The 25,758-nt window shown below is 40.0% G+C and overlaps 1 protein-coding gene across 2 annotated transcripts in view; it reads right to left on the bottom strand.

Moving 5' to 3' along the window:
- The window catches only part of GMDS (GDP-mannose 4,6-dehydratase), a 543,088-nt gene that overhangs the window by 165,753 nt on the left and 351,577 nt on the right, over nucleotides 1-25,758 (bottom strand). The gene's annotated exons all lie outside the window — the stretch shown is intronic.

The following is a 25,758-nucleotide window of genomic DNA, read 5'->3' as shown; positions in this document are numbered from 1 at the left end:
AGAATCTGAAACCCAGTGACATGACGCATGGGCGACACTGGCCAGTCATTGGCTGCAGTGGTCACATGACCCGCATCAAACCGGATGTTGATGTGTGGCAACCAGGGACCTGTAGAGCCAGTGAGGCATCAATGGAACCAGTGGCGGCTATCAGGTAAGTATGATTACCACTGCAGGTCTCACCAGACTGATATGGGGGTGGGAAGGTGGGTCTGTAGAAAAGGTCCCTTTAAACATATAGGTTGTTAGAGAAGTCCCAATTACGTACACTAAAGGGGTATTCCGCTCATTTCACGTTATCCCGTATTCACTGCATAGGGGATAATTATTAGATCGTTGGGAGTTCTACTGTTGAGACTCCAATCAATCACAAGACTGGAGCCCCGTACCCTGTAATGCCGCCCAAAATAAACAGATCTGTGGGGAATCCAGTGGAAGGAGCAACATGGATCTAGTCTATGGAAAGGGGAGGACTTGAAATGACCACAGTACCTCTTTAATAAAATACTCCTTATATTAACCCATCTATGAGGTGCCTAAAGAACATGTAAGAATAAATTCTCTGAAAATATATTCCATCCATAAAAGAAAACATATTACCGGTATATGTGTATCGTACCAATCCATAAGAAACACCAGCCTGAATAATGACCGTGGTGGAATTAAAAGCTTTAAACTTGTTAGAAAAGTAATATTAAGTTAGTTGTAAATATAACTGAAATAATCCAGACAGTTTTATGATCCTAGACCCTGAAATGGAGGGTGCTGAATTCTTTCCCTGGTAATGGTGGTAAGCACGGCTAACAGATGGAAGAACTGAATGGAAATTTCAATAAAGCAGTCCACAAAGAAGTGTTTGTGAGTACAGGGGTTCTCCCTCTCTCTAACTTTCTACAAGAAAAGAAAAAATGGAACGTTGTTTTATTTTGATAGAGTGCCAGAACAGTACTGCATTCCTGACCGAGCAGAAGAAAGGACTGAGTGAGACTGGCCTTCTCAACACCTTGGCAAAAGCCCCCTTGGGTCTCATTTTGCTGGGATGACTATTTATATGACAGGTAAGGGAATAATTTTGTGGGATTTGGTTACTCTAGGCCTTTGTGACCCCAGGGTCAAAAGAGCAAATACAAAAGTGACAATGTGGATAATTGCTCCATTTAAGATAATGGAATACTGATTGGGGTCAATTATTATAACACCTGAAAGATAAATGAGCCGACCTTATAGGTTCACTGGAGGTAGCTATGAAAAATATCACTATGAGTGGGAATGACTGGGAATGAAAGAAGATTTCTTGAGAATATCTGGGCTATTCAGGTGGGTGCAATGTGATACCAGCATCAATGCATACATCAAGAAAGAATTCAGTAAGGCTCCGTTCACATCTGCGTTAGAGGCTTCATCAAGAGCTGGGCCTCACTGACAGACAAACCCAATTTTAGCCTATGGGCGCTGGTCATAAAACGGGTCAGGCACTTCCGTCATTTCATTGTTCTGCTCCTATACCGGAAATGTCATATGCAGATGTGAACGGAGTCCAAACAGTTCACAAGAAATTATTTCTAAATACATATCAGATCATTTCTATCATTCAGACATATACCGTGGTCCCTCAAGATACAGTGGCCTCAGGATATAATATTTTCAACATACAATAGTCTTTCCTGGGCCATCGTTGAAACTAGACTCAACATACAATGCCTCGGAGTCAAATCCAACCAATCAACATGGCCACTTCTTTGGTAAAATGGTATTGGTGTCTAGTAGCCTCTCTTTACAGTAGAGAGTGGTATTATATGTTCTGTACTGCCCTCTATCTGTAATAGGAGGAGCTGCTCCTTCTACCACCAGGTGAGGTTAGCTTCATTTTATTTTTATGGCACATGTACAGAACCCTGAAGAAGCTCATGTGCCCATCATAGAAAATGATTTACAGCTTCCAGCATCAGCTCCTGTGACTTATATGTGTAAAGACTATATATGCCCTAGTTATCTGCTTAATTTTCTTAAATCTTCATTTTCTCATACCTTGGGATGACATTTTGGGGCTTCAGAACCAATCGATAACTGGGAAACTCAAGAGCTAACAAAATTATGTTTTACCCAGAGCCCTTTCAAATTAATTGCTGACAATGCAATACATGGTTGTCTTGAGCCCTCCCCAGGGTGTGGGAGCCGGTCTTTCCTGTGCCTCTACTCTATGTCTAACAGAGAACGTCCCAAGGGACATCCATATACAGGGTCGAACTGGCCCACCAGAGTACGAGAGGATCCAGGGGCTAGTTTAAAAACTGTAGAATATTTGTCATGGCGCAACCTCTTTAAACGTGTGCTCCTTGGGTCCTCTGGTGGACACAAGGAGCTTCAGTCCAATGCTGTCCATGTATGACATCCATAAGCCCTATCCACGGCCAAGTGTTTCTTAGGTGAATATATAACACTATGTCAAGTACTGAAGCTTTGGAGAATCATATTCCTCCTAAAATGATTTTGTCTGCTGTTACTTGAAGAAAATATGTGATCTAAATGATAAAAGTTATTAAATCCTCAATACCAGGCAGTGTGGCACACAGTATATTCATACAGATCTCCTAGCCTCCAGCAATACATGTGTTTGGAAGAAATAATGAGTTTCTATGGTTAGTTATTTTACAAATGCCTTCATTGTTCACATATCTTAGTCCTCCTCACCAGGGGAAGAGTAAATCATCTTCTTGAAGCTGTAAGACCCACACATGAAGCAAGATGTGCACTACCACACCAGGAGGTGGTTATTAGACATGCCCAAAGAATTTTTACTATGAGCATGCTGCCCAACAACTAAAATCATGGAGTTCAGGGCAGGCTTCACGTAATTTATTATCCGCCTGCAGAATTATAGTTTAAAGAAGGATTTGCTGTTACATTTATTCAGTCCCCTACCCACAAATTTGTAAGTAATGTTTTAGTTCTCATCCCTTCCATCCCCAGTGCACTTTATTACATACTGCATAGTTTAACATGTACACAGTTTGTTTTCCTCCTGTTCGGTCTTATCGTCCTCCCTGTCTACCAACCATCCTTCCATTCAAATTAAAGTTGCTCTCCAGGAAATTGATGCAATTTCACACCGAACGTCCTGAGACTTCCTAATTTACTTTCCTTTACAATTTTGTCCCTGAGCCAAGATTTAAGGACAACACTTGAGAGTGTCTTTGTTTATAAAAAAAACCCATTCAAGTCTTCATAGATTGCAGGTCCATAGCTAATCCTTGGGTATTTTCTATCCATGTGGCAAGGTGAGAACCTCACCTCAAGCAGAAGCATATCTTCAGGATGAGGATATTAATGGCCTATTGGTAGGCGTCCAATTCTCAGCACTCCTGCCGATCAGCTACTGCAAGCCGCGTAGCCGCTTCATTGTTTTACATAGAGCCTACCTCAACACCATCAGTCCGCCACCAATCAGATTTTTATGGCTTATCCTGAGGACCGGCCATTGATATCCTGATCTTGGAAAAAACACATCAGAATGTGTGTATGTATACATGTCAGCTGTGTATGCAGCAGAGCTGAGTTTGTCAGCTGTATATGCAGCAGAACTGTATAAGTGTATGTATATATTTCAGTTGTGTATGCAGCAGGGCTGTGTTCGTCAGCTGTACATACAGCAAAGCTTTGTGTGTATGAATAATGTGTGTGTAATATGTGTGTACTGCACTGCTGTGTGCCTATGTATATATGTGCGGGCCACAGAGACAGGGGTCAGGTCCGGCAGCAATGGGCCAAATCTGGCAGGGGAAGGTGCCATAAATACCCTAAGGTGGCCATCCAGTAGCTGGGAGGACTAAGGTCCATGTGCTGGACCTTTTATGAGTCAGAGAGTGCATGCATGTGCACGCTACAGGCAGCAGGAGAAGAGGTAGCACAACACCAGCAAGAGAGTAAGACAGCGATATTATGTTGGAAGTACCCAGTGGAAAGAAGCAGTAGGAAGCCGATGGGTATGAGGACAGATAGCAGTGACCAGGTGAGTGCTCCAGTGACTAGGTAAGGTGAGATGGAGGTGGGCATGGATGACTGGTATAACAGCTTTCTGCTGATTGGGACCAATTCTGTTTAAAGACTCATTAGCACTCTTATCTCTAGTTTGGGAGTGAGGAGCCACTTTACTTAGTGTATAAGGCTGGAATCACCCTGACGGTGATGTATGTATGAGCAGTTGTAAATCATAATACACATATCTATACAGTGTAGTCCTCAGATCTCTGCCTGTGAACTCAATGGTAAAGGTTAGGAATATTAGGAACAGAGTCAGATAGTCCTGGAGAGACCCTCATTTTTGCCTCAGCTCAAGCAGTCCCCTCGGCGTAGTAAACTGGTAATGCAAACTAAACACAACATTACCTAGAAAAAGAAATATCGCAGAAAGGAAAAAAAATGTTTTCCTGACTAGTTTGCGTAATGCAAGTGGGTAGATTATTCTGAAAACTGTTCCTTCCTGCTACCTTCCCTTTCTGGGCCCTGTGTGTAGGTTTTGAGGTAAATGAAAAGGATATGCCTGCTAAAACATATTTCCTTCAAGTTCCTGATGCATTTTAATAGGAATGTTAGTAGCAGAATAGCAGAATGGCTCTTTATTTCTCTTGCTCAGGCTAAGACATTTCAAGGGATTAAAGAGAGATACTACAATATTAGATTCAGATTATTTTTTTATTTCTTTACCTTATTTTTAAGCTTTATATGTATTTTGACTGTTCATTTAGACCCTTAATACGCACCTTTGAAAGTTTGTAAATTGTGGTAGGCCAGAGTTCAATCGCTTTGTGAGTTGATATTAGGAACTATGACGGCCGATAGAAGTCAATGTATGTATTTTATCAGTATACATGGCTCCTGAGATGTCTATGTGTAAAAACAGAGAGCCCAAGCCTGCAGTCTCAGCCCCCAATATCGGGACACAATTCTGACACATTTACTACATTTTGAAAACTTGGAGCAGATTTAGTGCATCTTGTGACAATCTATCAAATATTAAGTGAAAAAGTGCCATTCTCTTATGAGAGAATTGAAGATCCGCAATGTTGTCCAGTTGCCCAACAGCTGTATAACACTTGAACTCATGTATCCGTGTCCCAGACAAATTTCATGCCTAATTTTCTGAAAATGTACACCAAAGCAGTGTCTGAGAAGACAGGTATGATGTAACATTCGTACAAGGAAGCAAACATCTGTTAGGCACGGAAAAGAGCAAGTCATTTACATAATGTGCGTTTTGGAATATTGGTGGCAATTTATGTGTGGCTGTTGAAGATTCACTACACTAGATGATCCCCTGCAAAAGGAAAATGTAATAACGTGAGATAGATGAGCAGATTCCCCAGATTAACATGTTCATTCATCTCTGTTACCACATACCGGTACTTTAAAATGTACTTTCTTAGAAAGAGTAGAAGAGATAAAGGAGTCAGGCTACTTATAAATCTGCGCTGTTCCTTTCCGGTATTGAGATCCGTCATAGAATCTCAATACCGGAGGAAAACACTATTCATGGTCAATGGGGACAAATCTGAACTGAACAAAACAGAGTGCACCAAAATCCATTCCGTTCTGTTTGGTTGCGTTCCCATACCCGACAGATAAGCGCTGTAAGCAGCGTTTGAGTGTGTCATGGGATGCGGACAAAAATGGATCTGGCATGAAACACAATGTAAGTTAATGGTGACGGATCCGTTTTATCGGACACAAGAGAAAACGGATCCGGCACCCATTGACTTACAATGCTTTTAGTGCCGGATGCTATCATGGCTATTTTAGAGATAATACAACCAGATCCATTCATCCATTGTATTATCCTAATTGAAGCGTTTCTGCTGATCTATGACAGATGCAGCAAAAACGCAGATGTGAAAGTAGCCTTACTTTTCATTAAAAAAAAAAAGAAAAAAGAGAAATCAGCAAATGGACTGCTGCAGCCAATTAGTGACCTCAGCAGTCAACTGCCATACCACTGGAATCTTGGCTTCCATCACTCAGCAGTAATGTGAGCAGTACCGCATGAGACCACTGAGGCCAGCAGCAGTTACATGCCAGCCACTTGTTATTTTAAAACATATGCTGCTGTTTTTATTTTTTCTGAGTGTTTTATACTGATGACCTCTCCTCAGGATAGATCATCAGTAAGTGATTGGTGGGGGTCCAACACCTGGCACCGCGCCAATCAGCTGTGTGAAGAGGCCTCTTCCTAGGCCAGTGATTGCACCTTCAGCGCTGTGCGGAGGTTCCAGGAGTTGGACCACCACTGATAGGTCATCAGTATAAAACACTCGGAAAATCCCTTTCAAGGTAGGATAACCTCTTCGATTATCTATATTTTTAATTCTCCTCTACTACAGCCACAAAATGAAATTAAAGTTTGAAAATAATTCTTTAATAATTCTAAGACGATACAAAGCCATGGAATTAGCTGCCCATGCAGATACAATGAAGTAACTGTACACCATACAATAGCTACCTATGTTCCCTCTCTTGGTCTAAAGAGACATTGGAGTACAGTGTGAGGATCTATGCAATGAGAAAGGTGTCAATAGAGCTGTCCAATTAGTGGCGAGATGAACAGAATACCTATAAGCATAGGGTCGCAGCCTCTATAATATTTGTTTTTTATATTAGTGACTCTAAACACAGTTCACTTGCCAGCAGAAGTGCCTGTGACTAAATAGTTTATTTTTTTTTAAGAGTTCATTTCATACAAGTAAATTTTTATTAAATGTTAAAAGCTAAGTCCGGCCATCTGTGTTCTTATTTCCTGTGCTTAGATTATGCATTTGTTCCAAATTTGGAAAATATTACAGAGAAAAACAATTTTGGTTGTTTACAAAAAAAAAACCTCATGTGTCATGGAATGTCGTAGGCCGCATTCTCCTCCAACTCTGTCCTCAGAAGTGGCCACTCACAGTGAGATGTCTAAAGCTGGCAACAGATGTAAAGATTTGGCCACAGTACAATAAGTATTCTGATTTTCAGAATCGTTATTGGGAAAAGGACAAAGATGGATAAATATTTCCCACAATACAAAATAAAAATGTAAGAAATAATGGAGACACGACACGGTGCATTTGCATTGTCCCACATGTTATTTAAAGGGGTATTCCCATTACAGACAATGGGAGCATATTGCTAGGATATGCCCCCATTGTCAGATAGGTGCGGGTCCCACCTCTAGGACCCGCACCTACAACGAGAACGGAGCGGGGAGAGATGTGGCTGGAGGACCCCGGGTTTCCTGGGGTCCATCCACCATCAAGAGCTGCTACCACAGAAGTGAATGGGAGCGCAGCGCGTACATGCGGCCCCTGCTCCCATTCATTTCTATGGGGCAGACGGAAATAGCTGAGCAACGCTCGGCTATTTTCGGCGGCCCCGTAGAAATGAATAGAGGGCGGCTGTGCACGCACAATGCGCCCTCCGTTCATTTCCCCGCTCCGTTCTCATTGTAAGTGCATGTCCCAGAGGTGGGACCCGCACCTATCAGACAATGGGGGCAGCTAACTATGTTTAACATATACATTAAACAGAAGCCTCAGATAGATGCCGTAGAATGGCATCCGTCACCATAGAGAGCCACTGTAAAAAAAAACTGAAAAAAATACCAAAACATATGTTAAAGTACACTTTTTTTTTTTTTACTGGACTCTGTTAAATGTAGGGGGGAAAGATGATGGAACCCAGCCTCAGCACTATCAGATATTTCAACGTATTGTAAAAAATTCATCAGAAAATCACATTCACTGACCCCTCAACTGCTCATGTCTGACACTTCCTGGTTCCTCTCACCACGCAGGATATAACTGCTCAGCCAATCATTGACCACATCCAGGGACTGACTGAGATTCTATTTCCTGTTTGTCGAGAGGAGTCATGATTAGAGACTGGCAAAAGACTGGGAAGCATCCGGGGATCAGTGTATTATTTTTTGTTTAGTTTTTTTTTTTTTTTTTTTTTTTTTTTTTACAGCATTCTGAGCATTTTCTAAATAATTTATCTGCCAGACAACCCCTTTGAGGTGGATTTTAGTGGCATTTTATGCACTTTTTCATCTTTTGGTGCACTTTTTGTTTTAAAAAAAATGCCAGCTCCACATTTTATCTAAAAGTCTATGAGGAATATGTTATTCAGGAGGCACATAAGGTTTTTCTAATACCATTTTTTGTAGCATGCTGAAGTAATGGCCTTTTTAAGCATTTTTCCATCTCCTTCTCTGTAGGGAAAAATGGCTGCAAAAAACTCTTCCCAACATGTTTTAATACAAAACCATATAAAAACTGTATGCTGTATAGAAAAACGCTGGTAGTTTTTATGGCTTTTTAAAAGTAGTAAAAAAAAAAAAGGAAGATCAAAATCATGTGTAAAGGAGCCATTAAGGATAGTTTCAGAAGGAAACAGGCTACGCTAGCCATATTTTCCGGCCTAAACGCTGCTCCTGTGAAGTGAACTCGCAACATTTTAATGATTTATGATGCTGTGAATTCCAGTGTCACCGTCGGTCTACTGAACTGTAGTCGCTGCTTTATTGGCGGTGAGACTGGAATTCACAACACAATAAATCATTAAAATGCTGCAAATTCACTTCCCAGGAGCAGCATTCAGGCCAGAAAATGCCGCTCACACACAAACAGCGTGTTTCCCGCAATGAAATTGCTCGTCTGAAACTAGCCTAAGAAGGCAGAACTACTCAAGGTGAATAAAAAAATATAAAAAAAATATAAAAATGATACTCACTTCACCGATCTCATGGCACTTCCCTGTCCCTTGCCAGTCTCTAAACATGGTGCCTCTCGGCGTGCAGCCAATCATGGGCCGTAGCCGGTCACCAATGGTATCTGGCTGAGCAGTCATTTCCTGCATGTCAAGAGGGACTAGGAAGTAGAGACTAGTGGGACCAAAAAGTGCCAGAACGTGAGCAGTGGGAGATCAGCGAGTGTGATTTTTGTTATTTTTATTTTTTTTACAGCATTCGGAGACATTTCTGAATAATTTTTATTGGCCAGACAACTCCTCTGAGAAGGCAGTGTCATTTGGATCTGTAATCTTTACTGCTTTTCACACATTTTACAGACATCTGGCAAGCCTTGGTTCAGCAAGAGAATTCATGCCATTTTTGCAGCAGATTACTTAGGTGGATAGTTTAATATTCCAAATAGAAATGTAAAAAGTTGAAATGAGCAACCGGGCCATACATAATTTTAGTTTATTCTGAACACTATAAAATTATATTTCCCCTATTTCAAATAATCCAGACTTGGTGGCCCCAGGACTCCTTTTCTTGAAACTTGTGGACGATGTTCTATACTGGCAACAGCACATAAACTACTTCATACTTAATTCTGTATCTACGAGGTTAACTCTGATCTCCACATCTGTCCAGCATGACTAAATAGCTCATACAACGCCTCAGACATTGGTAAAATTTGAGTTTTGGATGGGATTCAGGACAGACACCCCCACTTTATCTTCACCTCCACCAAAGGTCTGAAGTCAGCAGCACAAATGTGGGCTGTCTGAGATCTGTGGAATGCCAAGCAGAAGCCTGTGTTACGGCAGAGGGGAGGAAAAAAAAAAAGAGCATGGCTGAATGAACTTAGTGTTACCTTTTTTTCTAACATTAGTCTTCTTTTCCTGATACTGTCTGAATTTGAAACATCTAATTTAATCCATTGAAGGGCCCAGTCTTCCTTTTATTTCCTGTCTGTACTGGAGCAGTCGCCTGTTTTAATTATGACTTTCTCCAGCTCCTACATGTTGCGTGCTCCAGCTGGCTCACAGCACACTTCCTTGGAAGGTAAAACGGACTAACTGTGCTGATGAGAGTCCGATAGGGGCAAAGCCACAGTATTTAATAGCGCAACTGATAAAGAGGGTGGCATGAACTTACAGAAAACTACTCCAACAAAAATATTATGTGCAATCAATGCTCATTTAGTAGTAATTGCTGAAGCATTACTGGTGACACTGATATGAATTTACTATATCATACTCAGAGAAAAGAGGCCCCAGAAATGTTTTTTTTTCCACAGAAAGTCTAAATTTTAAAATGCTACTTGGTGCTGGAAAAAAAAACTGTATTTATGTTATTTCTTTATTCCTCTTATACTCAAACATAGAGTACTCATTCATATATGAGTAACAATCACTTTGAATGGTCATATACATAAATATACCTTCCTGAACACTGAAAGTGCAACACTAAGAAGGAAAAGTCATAGAATTATTGAAATCACAGGACTGATAGACATGTTAATGATATGTAAATGATAAAAAAAATAAAAATAAAAAATATTAAAAACATCTCAATTTATTCAGTATCAAGTATGAGTGCCACGCACAGAAATACACACATTTATCTGCCTTGGCATGCTATCAATGAGGTTATGAATGGTTGTCTGAGGAATGCATTTGGGCACACAAACCATCATGATCCACTGCTCCCTTTGCAATTGCTGACCAAGGACATCCCCAATGTTTTAAATGGAAGTCATGTCTGGAGATGTTGCACGCCAAGGTAGCATGTTTAGGCAATGCATGTTGCTCATATAAGCACAAGCAACATGCGCCTGGACAATGTCCTATTGAAAAACGGCACCTGGGACACTTTGGAGAAATGGCTGTAGCACTGGTTCCACATCCAAATCAATGTAATAGTGAGCTGTTTGTGTAGCTAAAATAAAGACTAGAGGGGTCTGGCTATGGTACGTTATGCCACCTCACACCAAAATCCCAGGGGTAGAACCAGCATGACTTTCCCTTGTTAAGGCCTCTTCATGGTGTTGCCGACATGGTCTTCAGACCAATCTCCGGCTATCAATGAGTCTGAGACAAAAGCAGGACTCATTGCTGAAGAGGATAGAGCTCCACTGCCATCTTGCTGTGCACCATGATAGTCCATGACAATATAGCGTGAGGTCAATAGGACGTCTGACTCATAGCCCAATGTCGTTCAAATGCCTTCTGATGGTGTGTGTAGACACTGTTTGCCACCCTAGGCTTGGGATGTGAGCAACCAAGGTCTCCCAGTTCAAGGATTCCGTCCCTCACAATTTGCGAAAAAGTGGCAATTTCAGTTGCAGTATACAGAATGGATTACTATGCACCAATATTCTAATAAGATTATCTGTCCATGCACAGGTTCACTTCTGTGCACCTATTGCGGTCATTCTAGTTGTTCTCCGAACCACCTGAACACGCAGTGTTGAACAGTAATGGCATCTTGGCCTTGGTCTGTAGCAATCAGCCGGAGTGAGCAACCAAGGTCTTTCAGTTCAAGGATTGTGTCCCTCTCAGTTTGCAAGTGTCGATAACAGACATGTTGATGAACAGGAGGCATTGCACAATCATCCCACTTGACTTGATTTGATTACAGAGGTTTCTTGTGGCTAAAAAACTTTGCTTTCAATCTGGCTTTTATGCCCCTCCCACATGCCACATATTGGAGCTAGGTGCTTAAAATGTCATAATTTGCCTATTTTAGTGACACCTGCTACTTCCTTGATTTGCATAAACTTACAGCTTGTCCTTATTGGTGTTGCAATTTCAATGTTATATAATATTCAATATATATACTATATATATATATATATATATATATATATATATATATATATATATGGGACATCGACACAATTCTAACATTTTTGGCTCTATACACTACCACAATGGATTTGGATGTGCCTAGGTGGCGGGGCGTAAGCGGGAGCAAGCAAGGGAAAAATAATAAACATAGTGGCAAACAGGAACAAGGAATACAGAAAAGAAATGGCACAATAAAACAATAACTAACGGACCAAGTCAAAACCAGGTGAGACAATCATAGCCAAACCAAGAGACAAGAGCAATACAATACCAAAGCTGGGTCAATACCAAGAAGTAACAGCAGGGTTCAAATTGTCAGGCAAAGGCAAAGTCCAGGCATGATATCAGCAGGAAAACATAATAGCAGCAGGACCTTATTTACAGGCAACTGTGGCCAGCAGCTGCCTGTTTAAATAGGCTGCATTTTAGTCACACGTGACGTCATCACATAGGACCTGTCAGCGTTATTGGCCGGCGCTCCTACACCCAGAGGCACGGCCTGGTCACAATAGAAATAGGATGGCGGTGGCGCTGCCTGCCAGCGATTGTGACCGCCACATCCTAGGTATGACACATTTATTCCTGATAATCTACCCATGTAAAAGGGCCCTTACATAAAGAAAACTAGCATTTACAGAAATGGTGACTTGCACTATGAAAAACAAAAATCTTACCAAATACGGTAAATTGTTTGTGGTTTTGTGTTGTTCTGAAAAGCATAGCAGCCTACAAGTTACACTACTGTAAAAAATAAAGTATCCAAACATAATATGTCAATTGTACGCCAAAGGGACACACTTTGACATATGTCTGCTCCATGGGTATGCCTATGATCACTTTAAAGTACAGCAGGATACAATGGCCCCAAGTCATAAACAATGGCCCCAGGATACAATATTTTCAGCTTACAATGGTCTTTCTAGGGCAATTGTAAGTTAAAACTAGATGCAACAATGCCTCAAGACCCAGATCCAACCAATCAACTTGAGGAATTCACTAGTAAAACAACTTTACTGGTTGTCTAGTAGCTCCTCTTTACAGTACAGTGTGGCACTGCATGTCTTGTACTTTTGGACATGGACGACAGCTCCATTTTATTTTTCTGGTATACAGGACCCTTCTTTCTTCCTCATAGTACGAGGCTTACAGCTTTCAACATACATTCTTGACTGTTATATGTAAGGACTTGATTTATTCTTACATCTTAGGTGACCATTTAATGTGTATGGGGCCTCCCAACTCTTCCCTGACAGCTGCAGATGGGTGAGATAAGGATTGGGCATGTTAGATTAAAACTGCTTGATACTTTTGGTAGCAGGGGCATAAGTTGCTGTCAGAGATTTCTGGAAGTGGCTTTCTCCCTTCTCCTATTCACTAGATATACAAACTTGGGACTGGAAAAGCTAGCAGTTGTCTAAACAAGCATTCGGCCAAGACCCATCTCATGTGCTTGGCGACGCTACGTACTCACTGCCATCCCTCTATTTGGGGTGGGCACTTGCACCGTATCACTAACCTTGCTGTTACCCAGTGCCAGCCACCAAACTCCAGTATCCCATGTTGCAAGCTGCAGCCTGGCAGGTAGGTCTCTTTCTGTATGTGCATTAGTGTCTATTTACTGAACCTCACCCATCAGCACTGCAAGGTTTAATTCCACTTTTGCTCTGTGTTCAGCTGCTTGACTAATGAGCTTATCAGCTTTCCTATATATGCTGGGCTGCTTGTTGACCCCCTTGGCTGAACAATCCTTTAGATTCACTTAGGTCTTCCTAGCTTGCTAGACCCTCCAAAAGAGCTGTAATCCATTTGTCTGCCTGTGTACCAACTTCTGTCTGATTCCTGGATTCTGAGTCTCTGCCATCTAACCTGACCTGTACCTGTTCACTGTACTGACACTGAGCTGCATGCTCTGGATTCTGGACTGGTTTACAGATTTGCATGAACTCTGCATGCCCTGACCTCTGCCTGTTTCATGATGGTGGTCATGGCACATTCTAGTTTCTATTTTTCAATTCTATGGATTTTCCTTGTCCTGGTTTAGCACAAGCATGTTTTTCCATGCATAGAGACCACTTATCCCAGAACTCAAAACCTCAGTCTGTGAATGCGCTCTGAGGAAGTCACAAATCTACCAGACACCATTCTTATTTTCCCTTTATATAGGGTAATATAACTTCAGTTTAATCTGTTTCAGTAAGCTCTCACAAGACATATACTGTCCCTATAACGTATAAAGGTTTGACATGACTTCAGGATTCTATATTAGGCAGGAGCTCTACTTGCAAAGGCCAAGATTCACACAAAAAAGCAGTTCAGACACTTTATTACAAACTAACAGTGAACATTTTTATTGGGCCCCTGAGAAGTAGTTGCGATAATTAGAAAAACACTACAGAGGTGTTGATCAACGCTCTCTTATTCTTTAACTCTGCTGTGTCAGTAAATCTCAGTGAAAGACTTGAATTAACAAGGATGTCTAGTCCTCTGCTTTAACACTCTATCAGCGCTGAGGAAAAATAAAGGACCGTTTTGGATTACATATTGTGGAAAAAAATATCAGCTCAAGTTACATCATGGGATTTGTGTTTCACTTTGAATAACTTGGTAATATAATTTATTCGTCTATGTTCACAATTGCACTATGACAATTCGCTCAGGGTTCAGTTGGGTTTTAGTCACTTTGACGCCATGAAGCAGAAACTTTGACGGAATCCTTAAGTTATATGACAGATCCACCACAGCATTATGATTGGAAGCCATTATGCCAGTGTACAGTAAGCTTAATGGCTAAATATAGAGCATTGCCAACAACCCTCCATACCATGGAGTACTTCCTGGAAGTCTCCATAGAGGACTGGTCTCTTTAAGGAGATTCAGCACCCTGTCTAAGTCGCTTCCAAGGCATCACAAGGTGGTACTGGCAAGATGGCTCTTTTGGGAGATACTTCTTAGCATATTCGTTTCTCATTGAGCATTGCCAATTGGTCTCCATATCATGGAGTACTTCCAGTAAGTCTCCATACAGTACTGGTCTCTTTAAGGAGATTCAGCACCCTGCTTAAGATAGTACCACAAAACATTTTTTTTCTTTGTTTGGCCAAGTCTAAAAGACTCTCATAGACAAAGAAATACTAATATAAAAAGTTCCAAAGATAATACCACATGTCAAAGATGCCACAAAGCACAGCTGCACAATTAACATTTCTGTGTTAGAAAACACAGTTTGGCACAGACAGAAAAATCACTATTTGCGACTGCCATTGCTCACGATACACAGCACTGACTTAAGGAGGGTAGATGGTACAGCACCAGCATCACTGCTAACATAACCATGGCTAAACAGCTACATGCTTCTTTTTTAACAGACGTTACCTAACGTCTGCCAGAAAAATTGCTAAAATAGTTGCTGTCGAAAAAAAAAAAAGTCATGCATTACTAAAACAACAGTATTATGCATTCACACTGTAATATATACCAGGGCAAGTAGAGGTCTGAAAGAGATTTTGTTAATAAAATGTTGTCAGAGTTCAATAAAAACAGTTTCAAGCTAATCTTCATAGTATTTAGAACCATTTTTATAAGGATCAGATGTGAGACGAATGAGGGGTTAAGACAGTAGTTACAGAAGAGCTTCGTTTTATTGCTGGTCAAACGTGCTAAGTCATGACTACACTAGTTATCAGAAGACATTATGAAATCATGGCATGTCAATAATGTCCCGTCACTCTCTCCACTAACTGGCTTTGCTGAATGCCATGCCTCATAAAATCTGGATTTAGGTCTATGCCGAGCAAACGCATTTCAATTTTGCTCTGCTCCACCCCTCTGGTTACAACCCAATCAAGAGCATGGAGGCAACAGAATAAACATTGCAAGTTCCATGAAGTAAGTGTAAAATATCAGTGTCCAGATGTACAAGGTACTGCGTAGGTACTACGAGACTTTCTGACTTTCACAAGCTGGCAACCCAGGCAGCTTTACCAGGGTCCATTACCAATAATAGTTTTATTTGCTTAATAAATTACATCGAAAAGCACAATGGCCGGCACTCGCAGCTGTAACATTGCCAAACATTGTCAATGGCTGTTCTCTGGCTATAAATAGTCAAATAATGGACTGCTCACAGGCTCCCCCTCCCTTCAATTCCCTACTGCACCCATCTAGCCATTACTTAGAAAGCATTAAAATGTGACTCTACATGACATTTTATAGAGTTCATAAATTGCCACAAACAGATGAACTAGGACAGATTTGTAGGCACAGGGGTTCACGTATAAAATAAATTGCACATAAAGGACTCACGGACAAAAAAAAATAGAAAAAAGGTTTGACAGCGATGAAAGAATACTTGTAAAGAAAAATTAAGGAAGCAGAAAAAGATGTATAAATCTAACATATTTATATGTGAAAGTGAGAGTTTATTAAGAATCTGCATATAGCGTCATGGCTTTTCAGTATTAACTATGTTATTAAAGCAGGAAACTTTTTAATATAAATAATACATACAATATCAATTTACAGGAAAAAAGAAAAAAAATCATTTCAGTGTTGGAAAGCAAAAAACAACCTATTTGCACTCACTTTAGCGCAAGATTAGGAATAGCACTAGTAGTATGTACTAATAAGTGCCTCCCGCTCTTGCAATCAGCTTGACTTTTCTAGATGTTCATAGGACAATCAATTAGGAGCCAAATAATTATTAACTTCTTAACCACAATGCAGATACTAAATAACAGCCTCTTGACTACAGCTGGGATTAGAGGAACCCCCTTTTATCCGGTCGCCTGGTTTCCAGTGACAATCAGAGACTAGGAAACCCCTGTGCATCCAGACCTAACCCTAGTAACCCTAGTTAGTATTAACCTAAATGCATCCTGTATAATAGAGACACAGAGCATAATGTATCAGCATACAGGAGTAGGTGTAGACGTGATAAGTATAAAAAAAATGAAAAGTTTAAAAAAAATTAAAAAAAATAAAAATAAAATATTTAAAAAAAAATCCTGAAAAGGCATTAAAATATGTAATTAATAAATGAACAAAAATGTATAAAACACATTTTATTGTTATTTAATTTGAAACAGGAACAGCATAAAAATAAGCAAAAAAAAAAGTTATTTTTTTTCTATAGTCGTGCCACAAAAAATTCTATAAATTAGGGTACTTTCACACTAGCTTTGCTTGAATCCGGCGGCAATTCCGTCGCCGGAACTGCCCACCGGATCCGGAAAAACGTGTGAAAACGGATTACATTTGAATCCTGATCAGGATTTCTGATCACAATAAAAAAAATGCATTGAAAAAAACGGATCCACCATTTAAGGACTTTAACTTTTTTTCAAATTTTTCAGGTTTTATCATGCAAAAGCCAGATCCGGTTTGACGGAATACACGGCGGCGGATCCGGCATTAATGCAAGTCAATGGGAAAAATTGGCGTTCAGTCAAAGTGTTCCGGATTTTTGGCTGGAGGTAAAAATACAACATGCTACGGTTTTCTGAAAAGCCTGATCAGTAAAAAAGACTGAACTGGATGCATCCTGAACAGATTGCTCTCCATTCAGAATGCATGGGGATAAAACTCATCAGTTCTTTTCCGGATTTGAGCCCCTAGGACGGAACTCAGCGCCGGAAAAGAAAAACGCTAGTGTGAAAGTACCCTTACACAGTAATTAATAAACTCCCCCACACTGCACAGAAAATAAATCCAATTTCTCCCACATAAAAACACATTGTGAAGCCTGATTAATGAAAAAATGAAAACAGTTACGGCTTCCTTACATTCAGAGAAGCAACAATGAAAAATGTAGCTGGTCATTGAGACCCTTCCAGGCCTGGTCATTAACATGTTAATTAAGGGGTACTTACTGCTGAAAGCCTAAATTTCAGCTGTTACACTGGATTCAGACCTGAGCGTATTTGATATGCGCGTTTAACGCGCGTTTTTGTCCATAGTCAACGCGCGTATTACGCGCGTTTGTGTGATTGACAGCAGTGTCCTATGGCCGCAAACGCGTGACAAAATGCCCCAAAGAAGCTCAAGAACTTGGTTTATGCGTCGGGCGTTTTTCAGCGCGTTCGAACGTGCTGTAAAAAGCGAAAATGTGAACCAGTCCCATAGGGAAGCATTGGTTTGCATCGGTTATGCGTTTTACAGCGCGTTCGAACGCGCTGTAAAACGTGCGAGTGTGAACTTAGGGTTATTGTGCAAAGAAGCTGCTGATTCCTTTCTGCTCCATTCTAGTAAAGAGTACGACCATTGGACTTGCAGAGATTATGAAGAGTGCCTGCCCTGAGTGGTTCAATGCCAGAGCATCAAATGAATAAGGAAAAATGTTATCTTTTTAAAAGACTTCTTCTTCATTACTTCATGAATCTATAGAATGAACTATCACTGCCAACAGGAAGATGAGGTCAAACAATGTGAAGTTTGGAGGGTTTACAGATCCAGCACAGTGTTCTTCTTAACATATATTACTGATAACATATTATATATACATATGTATATAAATATATATATGGCCTATAATTTCTATACTTGACTTTTTGAACGGGGGTAGCTACAGCCATGGATTGTGGACTAGACATAATTTTGATAACAATAGGAGTCATCAAGATGTCCAATTTTGTATCGCTGTTTATCATCCCATGTTAAATTTTTAGAAAATTTAACACCATGCAAAAATTTCATAAAAAGATAGTTGAAAGAAAGTGAAAACTGTGAAGTACAGCTAAAAACACAGCTATAAAGGTCTCCACATCAGGTCTAATTACAAAGTGAAATAGTGTCAGAGAGCACATAGGACCACCAATGAGAGTAAAATTACAAGACTTATATTACTTCAGAATTAGGGGCAATTTAAGTCCTGCTTTTCTACTCCAGTCTCTACATCAACAGAATAGTGACAGCGCTGATTTATTACCCACTGGGTCAAATGTACCAATGTGTCCTGTCCACGCACATCTCGGAATGAAGACATTTGTAATTAGTAGGCAGTGGAATGTATGGGAAAAAAATAAGTCTAGTCTGGATTTATATACAGTATGTGACTCTAAGCTAGGTGAAGTTGGGTCATGTAATCATTGTTATTAGTGCTCAACATGCATAACGATCACCATGTAAAATATGCATTACAGTAAGGAATAACTGCTATTCTTTAATTAAGACCTTAATTAGACTAAACCATTAGATTAATATTGGCACCAAAAATTACATGAATCATGGTACCATAACTCCATTAAACTAATTTGTACAAGTGGAATAAAGTGGGAATGTTGTTTATTATACATTGGTTATACACTAGAGAATTTTCAGTAGCCCAAAAGTACAAAAAAAAAGTTGTGAAATAATGTAATGATAAAACTGACACTTCATTCAAAATCATATTATTCTGGCCTATTGAAGATGCTGTTACCCCTTTAATATGCTGTATTAGGGCATATGTAACTGACAGAAGGAGATTTGGAGAACTGGAGAATTTGAGATAATGATGTACAAACGATCTCGCCAACTAAATTGCCTGACCAGGGAGTCAGTTTTTAATAAGCACAATGGCCTGAATTCAGTCAATCATGCCATCAACATGCAGTTTCGGCCAATAAAAGGTCCAAGTTTTCCAGCCCGGTGGATTACATTTTTGACAGACAAGAGTTTGCCATCGGCGAACCCAAACGCTCGTTCATGCTAGTTTTTCAAACAACAGTGGGCTGGAATGGCTGAAATTTGCCATTCTGACTGACTTTAAACTTATGTGTATGGCCACCTTAATAGCCCCTACACACTGGATAAATGTTGGCCAAACCAGCTGATTATGTAGGATTGAACAACAATATACAGTTATGTGTATGGTGTGTTCATACTCTCCCCTGATGGCAGATGTCAGGGTCAACAAGTCAGGCATGTTGGATGTCAACATGCCAAATACTCTCCGTGATATCCCATGACTGCAGCAAGCAATCAAGGCTCTCAGCTATGGTGATGTTCCATCCAGGCTGATGATCATGTGACAAGATGGCAAACAAGAAGGACCACAGACCGTTGGGCATCACCCAATTGGAATTTTTTTTTTATGAATCTCAGAAAAACAAATTTCTCCCCTTTCAAAACGAATGACTAGGTGCATGGGATTGATGTTATTCTGTTTGTGTATCCTCCAACTCTCCACCTCTCAATGATGAATGTGAAAAATTAGGGTGACTTTGTTGCAAAGGCAAATACTCATCTTTAAAAAAATATATTTTTTACAGTTTTGGGGAACTATGGTGTTAAATTTCAAAAACTGGTTCTTCAATGTCAAGAACAGTTTCACTGGTGAAGCTCGCAAGGTTTAGGCAAGTGAAGAGCGACTGGGGGACTAAGGACTTTGGAAAATATATTACAAAACTGATTTTAAACTCTGGTGTCCAAAATCTATGAATATTACTATTATGGATGAGCGAACTTCCTATTTTGAAGTTCGTGTTCGGGTTGTGGTATATAGTGAATTGCTTTATGGATTCCATTACCACGGAACATAACGCAATTCCATGAAGAAATGCATAATGGAATGCCTTTAGAGCAGGCATGCTCAACCTGCGGCCCTCCAACTGTTGTAAAACTACAACTCCCACGATGCCCTTCTGTAGGAGGATAGCTGTAGGCTGTCAGGGAATGATGGGAGTTGTAGTTTTGCAACAGCTGGAGGGACACAAGTTGAGCATGCCTGCTTTAGAGGCATTCCGTTATTCATTCCGTCATAATAGAAGTCTATGGCCAGCATAACAGATCCGTCCGATTTCCGTTATGCTGGCCATAGACTTCTATTATGACGGAATGAATAACGGCATGCCTCTTAACGCAATTCAGCATATACCACAAACCGAACACGAACGCCAACTTCAAAATATGAAGTTCGCTCATCCCTAATTACTGTTCAAAATTTCCTTGGAAAGTTCTTCTATCTTACAAACTGTTTAACTGTAGTTAAAAAAAAATGACAGGCCTAGTGAACCTGAATAGGCTTGAGCGATGCCCCCACAACTTTCTGGAGACATCACACAATTATTATCTGGATCTCTGAACCTTTCTTCTGTAAGTGGAAGTTTAATTTCTGAAATTCCAGAATATTATCTGTAGGTATTTACTTTCACCCATCCACTTGAAGACACAGTGAATAAACCATGATGAATTTGATGCAGCAATTTTTTAATATATTATGCACTCCTAACTTGGACAACATTTCAAAGGAATCCAGCTGCTATCAATAAATGCTAATTATTTTATTATTACCACTATTTTTCAAACTCTTCTGATTTCAAACCTTCTGAAACATTTGCCGACACCAACATGAACTAAAATGAAAATCATCAATATCTCTACTAAACATGTCATTTAGAATGAGAAAATCAGGAATAGGTTTGCTTCATTAAAACCAGAAACTTGCCTTTCAATTTCTAAAGTGAAATACGTAATTGAAAACATTATCAGCAGGGATGCATGAAATATGAAAAGACCCCAGGATAGAGGCTTTGAGAAAGGAAGACTATGATAGCGAAGAGCCAAACCGCTGCTCAACAGAGAGAAAGACTAATGGAGTAAAATGAGGTAACAAAAAAGTACATATAAAAAATAAAAAAAAATCACATAAAAATCTTCAAGTAAATTATTCTACACTGGCCCCTGGGAAGAACTATAAACTATCTATATGAACAGAGTATATGTGCTAATTAATTTATTTTTTACTTTAGTGAATAGAATTTTACAACTTTTTGTCCCTGTGCTTTTTTCCTGCCTACAATTGCCCAGGTTGATTCAGTCAAACATACACATTCAAAAGCCTGGCTGTGTATATAGCAGTTTAAACAAATGTGGAATAAACTCTGAGCTTATTAAACAACACTGACAGAAGAGCGGTCACTTAGCACACTTATCAAATGGTTTTATCTGCTTACGAACAGTAAAACTTTTTTAAAGGTTTTCCTATGCATTACATGCAGAGCCATCCCATCCACTGACATAATTGACATCATGGAACAAGCATGACACAAAACAAAAACTGTTTGGAGATTTATATGTCACCTTCACATTTTCTGTAGGTCCAGGACAGTCTTTTGTGCCACCCAGAAATGGAGAGTGACTAGAACCACAGAAGTGTTATGACAATGTTAGGTGTCTGTCACCATGGCCATGTGGTTTTCTGTGCACTGACCAAACAGAATCTGCTGGACATCGTAAGAATCTCACCAATCAAATCGTATCTCAGCTTCCTGGAGCTCTGTGAATATGGTACGGGTGCTGTGAGTGGTTTGAGTTTTGCAAAGAATTAGGTTTTATATTGTGTGTGTTCTGAGGTGTTTCACAGTCTTTAATATTGCTACGGCACTTAACCTTCTTCATTTAAATACTACTAGTATTGCTAGAAAAAAAATGTTTGGCTAGTCTGTTTTATTCCATCCATGCCATAGGGAATTGGGTCAAAAAGTAATCAGGATTGAAGGCTTTTAATTATGGTATATTGATAGAGCAGGAACCTAGGTAAGATGGTCACACAGAACTTAGAGTGATCTATAGATATTTCTTGATAAACACTTTGATAAAGCTTTTAACTACAGGGTGGGCCATTTATATGGATACACCTTAATAAAATGGGAATGGTTGGTGATATTAACTTCCTGTTTGTGGCACATTAGTATATGTGAGGGGGGAAACTTCAAGATGGGTGGTGACCATGGCGGACATTTTGAAGGCGGCCATTTTGAATCCAACTTTTGTTTTTTCAATAGGAAGAGGGTCATGTGACACATCAAACTTATTGGGAATGTCACAAGAAAAACAATGGTGTGCTTGGTTTTAACGTAACTTTATTCTTTCATGAGTTATTTACAAGTTTCTGACCACTTATAAAATGTGTTCAATGTGCTGCCCATTGTGTTGGATTGTCAATGCAACCCTCTTCTCCCACTCTTCACACACTGATAGCAACACCGCAGGAGAAATGCTAGCACAGGCTTCCAGTATCCGTAGTTTCAGGTGCTGCACATCTCGTATCTTCACAGCATAGACAACTGCCTTCAGATGACCCCAAAGATAAAAGTCTAAGGGGGTCAGATCGGGAGACCTTGGGGGCCATTCAACTGGCCCACGACAACCAATCCACTTTCCAGGAAACTGTTCATCTAGGAATGCTCGGACCTGACACCCATAATGTGGTGGTGCACCATCTTGCTGGAAAAACTCAGGGAACGTGCCAGCTTCAGTGCAAAGAGGGAACCACATCATCATGTAGCAATTTCACATATCCAGTGGCCTTGAGGTTTCCATTAATGAAGAATGGCCTCACTATCTTTGTACCCCATATACCACACCATACCATCAATTTTTTTGTTCCAACAGTCTTTTGAGGGATCTATCCAATGTGGGTTAGTGTCAGACCAATAGTGGAGGTTTTGTTTGTTAACTTCACCATTCACATAAAAGTTTGTCTCATCACTGAACAAAATCTCATTAGAGACAGATTTCATGAGTCCACATTTTGGCAAATCCAACTCTGAACCAGTTTCACGAAACTTAGCAAGCAGTTTGCTAACTGTAGCATGGGAGATGGGTGGTCTCGTAGGGTGTCTTGCATTGAAATCTACTGCAATGACCCGGTTACTGCGTTCACCAGATATCAACACAATTTCTATCTGCTCCTCACGTGTTAACCTCGGCGACATGTCAATGGCTGTAAACAAAGAGAAACTTGTAAATAACTCATGAAAGAATAAAGTTACGTTAAAACCAAGCACACCATTGTTTTTTGTGTGAAATTCCAGATAAGTTTGATGTGTCACATGACCCTCTTCCTATTGAAAAAACAAAAGTTGGATTCAAAATGGCCGACTTCAAAATGGCCGCAATGGTCACCACCCATCTTGAAAAATTTCCCCCCTCACATATACTAATGTGCCACAAACAGGAAGTTAATATCACCAACCATTCCCATTTTATTAAGGTGTATCCATATAAATGGCCCACCCTGTATAATTAAGAGCCTAATATATATTAGTGTATAAAATGCAACTGAATCCTGGCTTAATTTGCAAAAAAAACAAACCTTGGTGTACATGCACCATATTTATTATGTGTTTTTAGACACTTTTTCAGCTTGCATAGTAAGGGAGGTCTGCCTTAGTGAGAAAACTGGGGCAAAGTAAGCCAATAGGTGGTGTAAATGTAGACAAAACTGTCTAGCCGCACGGTAAACAAAATTTGGCATCGGCCACGGTGATAAATTTGGCACATCTTTAGACTGCCTAGCCTAATTTTACACTGTCTAAATCATGGTCAGGTTTAGTAAATATGCCCAAAAGTACAGAACTGAAAATGCATTTAGCAGAAAAAATATTATCTATACCATACATCTAAAAACTGACACAATGACGTAAAATTCATTATATAGTGAAACGCCTTTGAGGTGACCACACCAGAAAGGTCTTCTCAAATGTGTGCATAATATTTGGTGGAACAAAAAAATCTGTCACAGGGAATCTGATAGATGGTCTTCTCAAAGAGGTGGTCATTTCGAGAGGCATCACTATATACCAGAAATTAAAAAGATAGCCTCTACAACAACTAAATGGATGGAAACATGTCTAAAGTTAAGAGTTAATAAGATCTGTTAAAGTGAAAGCAACATAATACTAGGTTAGGCTTCCCAAAAAGAGAAAAAGGTAGAGAACACAAATCCATACTGTACTGCGAGACAGGAAATGTGTTTTTCCCTCATTTACAGCACTCAGTAATTTATTTCTGCTCTCCCTGCCTGTGGAGTTTGCAGTCACTAGTGTTTCAGAAACCAGAAAGCATCCCCAGGGCACCAGAACACAGCCCGTATTTAATATTTGTAACCTAAGAAAACTTCTGCCTTTCTGCTGTGAACTCTGGCTGCTCAAACTCATTCTGCAGTCAGCCTTGCCGAAAGAAATGTATACTGCCAAGGACCACCAATGTTACACTCGTCAAGGCTGGGCCAAACCCTCAATGTATCTCCAAGTTTAAACTATGGCTGGCCAGAAAACCCTGTCTTATATTTAACACTGAAGATTCAAATTGTGGAGACTATAAAAAAAAAAAAGTAAAAAGCATAATTGTTTCCCGTGCCCAGTCATATAAACTATGCATCTACTTTCTTCATGAATAGACCAGCTCAGAAAATCTACCAAAGTGTTCTCTCTTCTCTTACTATATCTGACAGTTCTGCACATCGCCTCTTTTTCCTGCATACTGGAAGCTACAGCAGCTATCTACAGCAGCCATTGAGCTAGCATTTAATAACTGCGCTCCAACTGGGCCCCAGAGTAATGTTTAGATCCTGACATCCGTTGCCCTTGTCATGTTCTCACCCTGTAATACAATAAAATAATGCTCTTTCTGATCAATGAAAAACTAGAAACAGCTCTGTTCGGATCTGCATTGGAGGTTCCACCAGGTGCCCCCGTCGCAGACTCCATCACATTTGACAGGAAGAGAAGCGCAACATGCAACATTATTCTTCCTGTCAAAATGATGGACACCACAATGAAATCTGATAAGACCACATTTGTGTTGAAGGCTCAATCAAAAGCTTCCATCACAGATTTCATCATATCTGTTGGGAAGAATGGCACAAGCAGCATTATTCTTCCCAAGAAAATCGGAACCCGAAGGACCACATTAGAAGTTAGTTGGGTCCAACGGGCACCAATCCTGTTCGTTGTGCGGTGCATCTGGTACTCTACTATGACACAAAAGAAAACCAGAAATGCCACCACAGATGTGAACTCAACCTTAAGAAATTACACATTACAAACCTAAAGTGTTCAATCCAGTATTTTACGGGACAGCACCACATAACGTTTTACAGAAACGTTGCATTTGATAATAATACCCTACTTTGGTAAGTGAGAAGACACATGTACAAGACCGCCTACCATGATATAGAATTGTATGCCCATCACTGCCATTTATTGAATGCAATAATAACAATGTACATTTATTTGTAAAGATAACAGTACACAGTTACATATGGTTCATATCTAAGGCCTGAGGTTCCTTCATTATGAGTGCCTTCTTTCCTCTGCTGTATAACCACATCTGTTTCCAGTGTGATGCTGGTATGCAGACAATTGTCTATTGGATGTGTGTTGTGGTAAT

The sequence above is a fragment of the Bufo bufo genome, chromosome 5 (assembly GCF_905171765.1).
Source record: "Bufo bufo chromosome 5, aBufBuf1.1, whole genome shotgun sequence".
NCBI classification, from domain to species: Eukaryota; Metazoa; Chordata; class Amphibia; order Anura; family Bufonidae; genus Bufo; species Bufo bufo.
The sequence above is the reverse complement of the archived record's forward strand: the minus strand, read 5'-3'. Positions and strand labels throughout refer to the sequence as shown.